Source organism: Apium graveolens, chromosome 6 (genome assembly GCF_009905375.1).
Source record: "Apium graveolens cultivar Ventura chromosome 6, ASM990537v1, whole genome shotgun sequence".
Classification (NCBI taxonomy): domain Eukaryota; kingdom Viridiplantae; phylum Streptophyta; class Magnoliopsida; order Apiales; family Apiaceae; genus Apium; species Apium graveolens.
The window spans coordinates 291,273,928-291,281,921 of record NC_133652.1 but is presented as its reverse complement, the minus strand read 5'-3'; the positions used below and the strand labels follow the sequence as shown (position 1 = coordinate 291,281,921).

At 39.5% G+C, this 7,994-nt stretch overlaps 1 non-coding gene across 1 annotated transcript; it reads right to left on the bottom strand.

The window, feature by feature from the left end:
* Positions 1 to 7,262: 7,262 nt before the first annotated feature.
* On the bottom strand, positions 7,263 to 7,368 carry LOC141669364 (small nucleolar RNA R71). Its single transcript, XR_012553651.1, has one exon. It is a non-coding gene; the product is annotated as a small nucleolar RNA R71 (small nucleolar RNA).
* Positions 7,369 to 7,994: the final 626 nt, after the last annotated feature.

The window sequence follows — 7,994 nt, the reverse complement described above, 5'->3', positions numbered from 1 at the left end:
CCTACTTTTAAAATACTTTCTGAATTTCAGAAAGTCATTCGAATACTTTCAAATCTTCGAAAAATATTATATCGACTTACTTTAAATATTTTGACTATAGTTTCAAAAGAAACTCCCCCTTATATATTTATCAGTTGACAACGGTCAACTCACATTATCCTGGTACTTCCTTCAAAAATTCTCGGAAGTACATATATATATGTACAAATCAAAGTGTACCTATCACCAAGCAATATGCTTGGGGAATAATATAAGTTTCGGATATATGATGGGATTCTTACAAGGACAGGGGGTAGACTCCAATACTTCGTGGACTGGGGAGACTACCAATTTACTACCACATGAGAAGGTATGATTATATACCGATGAATATGTGGAGTATGCGTACCTGAGAGGGATGAATGCAAAACCGTGTCTTGAGAGGGAAATATATGAAGTGTTTACCTGAGAGGAAGGCCCAAATGCGGCCAGGGTGATAACCAATAACAAAAGGGAATCGTCCTTCTACTAGTAGAAAAGGTTACTATTACCATTATACGACTGATCATCGTATCTCGGGGGCTCAAGTGAATGTCCTAAATTCTTCCAATTGGAATTATGATGCAATACCGTAACCCAAGCCTAGGTGATGGGTTTACTATTAAGGTATTCGCAGGATAATAAGTCCATAAAAGAATTTTTTTCGAAAGAAGGTGTGTATCACCGAGGAAAAACTATTTTTGAATAAACATCTATCGTATATGGAATTATACTTGAGTTTATCATACAATCATTTCATACTGTACATTATTATGTCGCGCATTATAACTCACACTTTTTTTCTTAAATTAACACAACAAAACAGTGAATCAAGATGCCTATCATGAAACTCACAGCCAGGAAATGGGTAGGAAACGGTCAGCTGTTCCGTAGGATGTTTGGTGATGTACCTTAGGTTGATCGAATAAGCTGGATTGTTTTCAGTTATTTTTAGTCCGGCTTATTTACAAGTATGACCTATGTAAGATAATAAATAAGAAATGTATATTTGGCCGACGTACTAATTAACCTTACTTAAAGGTTATTTCCTCGGTAAGACTTAATCACTTTTGGGATTATAATAAGTATCACCTTGTGGATTTATATACTCTGGTAATGAATAATTTGTTTCCAAGACAATAACCTATAAGTGTGTGTGTGTGTTGATAAGTGTGGGGTTGTAAAGGTGTGAGTATTTATATATTGTGGTACGAGATAAGTGTTATACATGATTTAAGACAGTGTGGCCTCCTAGATCCCTGACCCCGGATTTTGGGGCGCCACAGAAATGGTATCAAAGCCTTAGGTTATCAAATCGAGGTAACGATAGGATATAAAATACATAGATATAAGAATAATAATAATCAATTAGAACTCAAGTCCAGTTCAGCGTCGGGCTAAATGGGTAGTCTTGACAATTTTACCCTCAAGGGAAATCCGACTCTAAGTTAGTAATACCTTGCCTATTGTGTCAGGTACCAGTGGAGCCTATGTGGGAGGTTGACCCTGTTGATGATGTTATGGCCCCTGAGCGTTACCCTACTTCCGATCCGGAGGACCCATCTATTGAGGACTCAAATGATGACCCTACTGAGGATCCCCTGGAGGAGGAGATCGACTTCCCTGCCCTCATAGTTGATGATGTTGAGATGCCCCAAGGCGATGGCGTAGACTTGACAGACATAGAGATGTACCCTCTCCCGACCGTTCACCCTCCTATACCTCACCCAGGGATGCTGAGCCCTTTGACCTACAATGATGAGGACGAGGATGACGAGATGGATGCACAGACCTATGAGGTTCATTACATATCCTCTACAGACTCAGACTCACCTCTACCATCCTCAGCGACCATACATGTAGCAGTGCATGACTGGATAGTGGCTCAGCTTAACACTAAAATCACCGCGACATCTGCCCGCATTGTGGAGCTACGACAGGTGCTAACCGTCGAGAGAGCCATCAGGCTAGGATCCCAAGGGGACTTTAGAGCTGCTTCCCCGGCCATAGCTCGCAGGGAGATTGATGGGATTGAGCTCCGTACTCGAGTACCGATGAGGATGACAGTGATGGGAGGATACGTCCCGGTAGTTGATGCAGAGTTCATGTTGGCAGGAGCGATGTGGAGGGTTCGAGACCTCATACGCAGTGATAATGACTGGGAGGCGAGCGACTACTTATGGACCTAGTAAAGGGCTGGGTGACTTGTCACCAATTTTGTTAGGATAGCTAGTAGTAGATAGCATTCCTAGCTCTTCAGGGTACCCGATATGTATTTGTATTTCAGTATGTAGGAACAAGTAGTTGATATATTATATTCAGGACAATATTATGAACTCGGATGGTTGTTTTGTCCCCAAAATATAATCTGGGAGACCCTATGATATATATCTAGCAGTTATTAAGAAATTGATGTCCATATTATTGCACTTGTTAAAGACATGCTAGATAACAAATGACATGCTTATCTACGAATAAATTAATCCAAATGTAAAAAATTTTGAAACTGTATTGACATATTTTGATTATCAGAACGATGCCACCCCGTAGAAGAGGAACCAGGGAATGTCCCGCCGAATTTGTTAACCAACAACGAAATGGACCTGATCACATAGTAAATGAGAAAAGTGAAGAAGACCTAGACTATAATGAGTATGATGAAGAAGAGTATGTAGAAGAAAAAGCTGAGGATACCCACCAGGGAGGGAACCCCATGAATGAATTTATGGAACTTTTAAGGGCCAATCTGAACCAACAGCCCATTCCACCATAGCCGCATATTTCCCAACAGATTGCATCCACTGCCTTCAGGGCATTCAAATCCCTCAAACCTCCAGAGTTTCTAGGATCTGCCGACCCTGTTGAGGCACGGGCCTGGCTCAAGTAAATAGAAAAGTCCTTCGAAATACTAGGTGTGGAAGAATGAAATAAGACCATTTTCACCTCTTACATGCTAAAGGGGGAAGCTAACTACTGGTGGGAGTCTAATCGAAACCTCGAGACTGAAGTTGTGATTCTATGGGATAGATTTACCCGATTGTTCTTAGACAAGTATTTCCCTAGGTTCATGGAGACTCAGATGGAGATTAAGTTTCTAGAGCTGAAATAAGATAAGATGACTGTGGCGGGGTATGAGGCCATGTTTAATGAGTTATCATGATTTGTACCTAAGTTTGTGAATATCGAAGAGAAGAAAGCGCGAAGGTTTCAGCTTGGTCTGAAACAGTGGATCCAAAACCGAGTAGCAGTACTAGAACTGACAGATTATGCCACCTTAGTGCAGAAAGCCTCGATTGTTGAAGTAGGTAGTGAACAAAGTTTGAAGGAAAAGGAAAATAGGAAAAGGAAGATAGGAAGTCAAGGAGGAGGAGGAGGAACTGGGAACAGGAGCCTTCCAAACAGGTTTGTCAGGGGAGTGGTGTCCCAACCTGTGAGAGGCCCTGGATTTAGAAAGGCCCCAAGTGAGAGCGTGGGACAGGGTGGCGGATAATCTAGGGCAACATTTCATAGCCAACCCCGCGTCCCGATACCAGAATGTCAAACATGCGGAAAGAAACACTTTGGACTATGTACCTTGGCAAGAGCCCCTCTGAAATGCTACAAGTATGACCAAACCAGAAACCTCGCCAACACCTGTACACAACCTAAAGTGACGTGTTTCCAATGTGGGAAGGTAGGGCACATGAGGAAGGATTTCCCGACATTAAGGCCCCCAGCCTCGGGGATGAGCAAAGCTGCATCCAACCGGTCCCCAGCCGCTAAGACTTTCAACATGACTGTTCAGGACGCTTTCCAGAACACTGATATGATAGCAGGTAACCTTTTTTAAATTCCGAACGTGCAAATGTTTTATTTGATTCCGGAGCGACCAAGTCTTTTATATCTCAAGATTTTGCTAAGAAGTTAAAACTTAACGCCATACCCTTACGTGAGGTATTACAAGTAGAAATAGCAAATCGAGAAATAATTCCTGTAAATCAAGTACACCCTAAATAAAAGTTGAACTAGAACGGAAGGTCTTTGAGGTTGACTTAATCCCATTTGTGTTAGGAGAATTCGATATAATCCTAGGAATGGACTGGTTATCCAGTAATGGAGCGCAGATAGATTGTGAGCGAAATAGGGTAAAGATAAAAGTGCAAAATGGAAAGGAAATAGTGTTCAAAGGTCAACGACGGACCCATAAATTTCTGACCATGCTTCAGGTGAAGAGGTTGTTAAAGAAAGGTAATGAGGTCTACTTGGCTTATGTGATGGATACTAAGAAGGAAGTTCCCAACATACAGGACATACCCGTAGTGAATGAATTTGAGGATGTGTTTCCAGAGAACTTACCAGGATCGCCACCCGACAGAGAAATAGAATTTGTTATAGAACTAGCACCAGGGATGGCACCAGTGTCCAAGGCCCCTTATAGGCTAGCCCCCGTTGAGATGAAGGAACTAGCTTCTCAACTACAGGAGTTATTAGATAACCTATTCGACCAGCTCAAGGGTGTTGTACACTTTTCCAAAATAGATTTGAGAACAGGATATCACCAGTTGAAAATCAAACCAGAGCATATACCAAAGACTGCCTTTCGCACTAGGTATGGATATTATGAGTTCTTAGTCATGTCGTTTGGGCTAACCAATGCACCCGTAGCCTTTATGGATTTGATGAACAAAGTGTTCAAGAAGTACCTAGATATATGTGTGATAGTTTTCATAGATGATATTCTAATCTACTCAAGGACCGAGCAGGAACATTAAGAACATTTGAAGATAGTCTTAGAAATCTTGAGGAATGAAAAATTGTACGCCAAGTTCTCAAAATGTGAGTTTTTAAGATCAGTTCTTAGGACATGTGGTGAGTAGCAAAATAGTTTTAATCAACCCTTCCAAGATAGAGGCGGTATCCAATTGGGAGAGACCGACTACCTTAACCGAGGTTAGGAGTTTCGTGGGTTTAGCAGGATATTATCGGAGATTCGTGCAAGACTTTGCCAAGATAGCCGGCCCATTGACTAGACTTGCCCGGAAAACTGAAAACTTCATGTGGACAGAGAAATGTGATAAAAGCTTTCAGGAACTAAAAAGGAGGCTGGTGTCAGCGCCAGTGCTCGCTCTTCCCGATGGAAAGGGAGAGTTTGTTATATACTGCGACGCCTCGTTATTGACTGGCATTTATGACACTTTATACGCTCTGTAAAGCTTTGAATTGATGACACTTTATAACGTATTTTTGTAGTGTTTTTGCATTTTAGGCATTTATTAGGAATACGGGTGAATTAGCATTATTTTGATGCTAATATGGTGTTCGGATGGTGTCTAGAATAAAAGTTCGTGAAAGACCAACTCAAATCAACAAGAAAAGAAGAAGTCAGAAATTTCTCCAGAAAGATGGCACGCCCGCGCTGTGATAGCGTGCGGTCGTGCCCAAAGAGCAGAACGTCAGCGCGCCCGCACTGGTCAAGCGCGCGCACGTGCTAGATCCGGAAAATAAAATCCTGTTTCTTCTGAAATTTTGATCCATTGGACTTCTACTCTGCAAGGGTTGCTATATATACATATCTTATGTTCATTTTTCATAAGAAGACATACCAGAGCATAAGGAGAAGGTGTAAGAAGACCGAAGCGCACAATTCAACTAAGGCAAAGAAGATCTAGTTTATACTTGTGATTCTTTGTTTTAAGTTGTAACTTTGGATGCTAGTTTTCTTGCTCGTGAACCTATACTCTTGCTTCGTACTTGGTTTATTATTTATTCAGTATAACGACTACGTTTATTATACCATGCTTTCATCGGAACCCACATTGATGATGAGTCCGATTATGGGCTAATCATTATCGTGGGGTTCTAACAAATTTTAATTATGGATTTATTTAGTTGATTCATTTTGATGCCTTAGTGTGTGGTGATTGTATGATATCCTAGTATTGTTTGTGCTTATTCGTCTTATGAGTGTCGCGAACTTATAAGATAGCGTGTTAATTCTTAATGAAGTGAAAGTGAATTTAAGGGTTTAGAACATGCCATGCTAGGATAGGTTCATGTATTTGATATGCATGATTTGTAGGTAATTTAAACCATCTTACTTGCCCTATGTAATCACAATAGATAATTTATGCATTAAACCATTATGTCAAATTATATAGATATATAGGGTCTCAATATAATTGGTGTCCATTCAGCTTCTATCTCTTTTGTGGATGTCTAGTAGTATGGTATTTGTATAACGAAAGTTGGTGTTTATCTGTTTCATGTTATCTGCTTAGTGTCATCACCATTGCATGTTAAGGTTAAGAACAAAAAGGCTATTGAATGAAGTATTTAATGAAGTTAGAATCCCATGTTTATGTCAAATATTAATCAATTTTCTTTAATCTCTTAGTTAATATTCTTTAGTATAATCTCTTATTTAATTGTAGTATAAATAACCTCAATTCATTATTCGTCTTAGCATTGGATAATAACCATAACATCATTGCATAGATACATAGATTGAAATTAACCTAAACTAGTCCCTGTGGGAATGAACTACAAATTATTCTATATTACTTAAGAACGCATATACTTGCGTGAATTTTAGCGCGTGTTTAGTGACCAACAAGTTTTTGGCGTCGCTGCCGGGGAATCCGTGTTAATTTTTCGTTTATGTGTTTATCATCAGTGTTCATTAAAGTTCAGTGACTCGGACATTGTTACTTAATTGTTTCCTTGTCTTATTTCAGGTACTCTAGCGAGCGTGTATGCATATGCGTTCTCGAACTCGTAAGAGAACTCTGGATCAAGATGAGGAAGAAGTTGTAATAGTTAGAGAGAAAGTTGAAGAAGAGATCGTAGTTGAGGAAGAAAAAGAAGCACTTCTGGTAATCGGAGAACCAGAAGCGAATCCAAAGGATTTGATGGACTACTCTCAACCGAAGATCAATGATATTCAGTCTAGCATTGTTTGACCAGCCATCTCGCCTAATACATTTGAGATCAAGTCAAGCACGATTCAGATGATACAGAACTCAGTTCAGTTTGGGGGTACTCTGACAGAAGACCCCAATATGCACATCAGAGATTTCATCGAGATCTGTAACACTTTCAAGTTCAAAGGAGTTTCTAAAGATGCTATTAAGTTGAGGCTTTTCCCATTCTCTCTGCGGAATAAAGCTAAGTGATGGTTACATTCTCTACCACCAGGGTCTATCACCAAATGGGAGAATCTTGCTCAAAAGTTCTTAACTAAATTATTTCCTATGGCGAAGACTGCTGCAATCAGAAACATACTTACTCAATTTGCTCAACAATATGGAGAATATTTGGGTGAGGCTTGGGATCGCTACAAGGAGATACTTAGAAAGTGTCCTCACATGGGATGTCTCACTGGATGATCATTAACTGCTTCTATAATGGATTGGGTGCTACTTTTAGACCCATGTTTGATGCAGCATCAGGAGGTGACTTGTGGGCTAAAACCTATAATGAAGCTTATGAATTGATTGAATTGATGGCTGCTAATGATACCAGAATCCTTCTCAGAGACTACCTCAGGGCAAGCTAGCAGGAATTCTGGAGCTAGATGCAGCTACAGCTTAAGGCTTTGATGATGAAGGTGGATTCTTTGGCTAATTATGGAGTTAATTAAATCACTAGTATCTGTGAGCTTTGTCCTGGTGCCCATGAGACTGTTGAGTGTGCTATTTCTAGTGAATCAGCTCAGTTCGTGAGCAATTTTAAGAGGTCGCAACAAATTTCTTTAAATATATGATTTAATTTTGTTTAACATTATATTCAAGTTTTATTTATTATTTTGTGTTCTCTAGTTGTGTTTTGTGTAACTTATTTATATTTTGTAATGAAATTAAAAATTTTAAGTGTATGTTTAATATTACATACCACTACCTAAATTTAATGTGTAAGGTAAATTTCTTAGAGTTTGAATTTTCAATACTTTTTAGTACTTTAAAAAACTTTTAACCATTCTATATTTTTTCACATTTTTT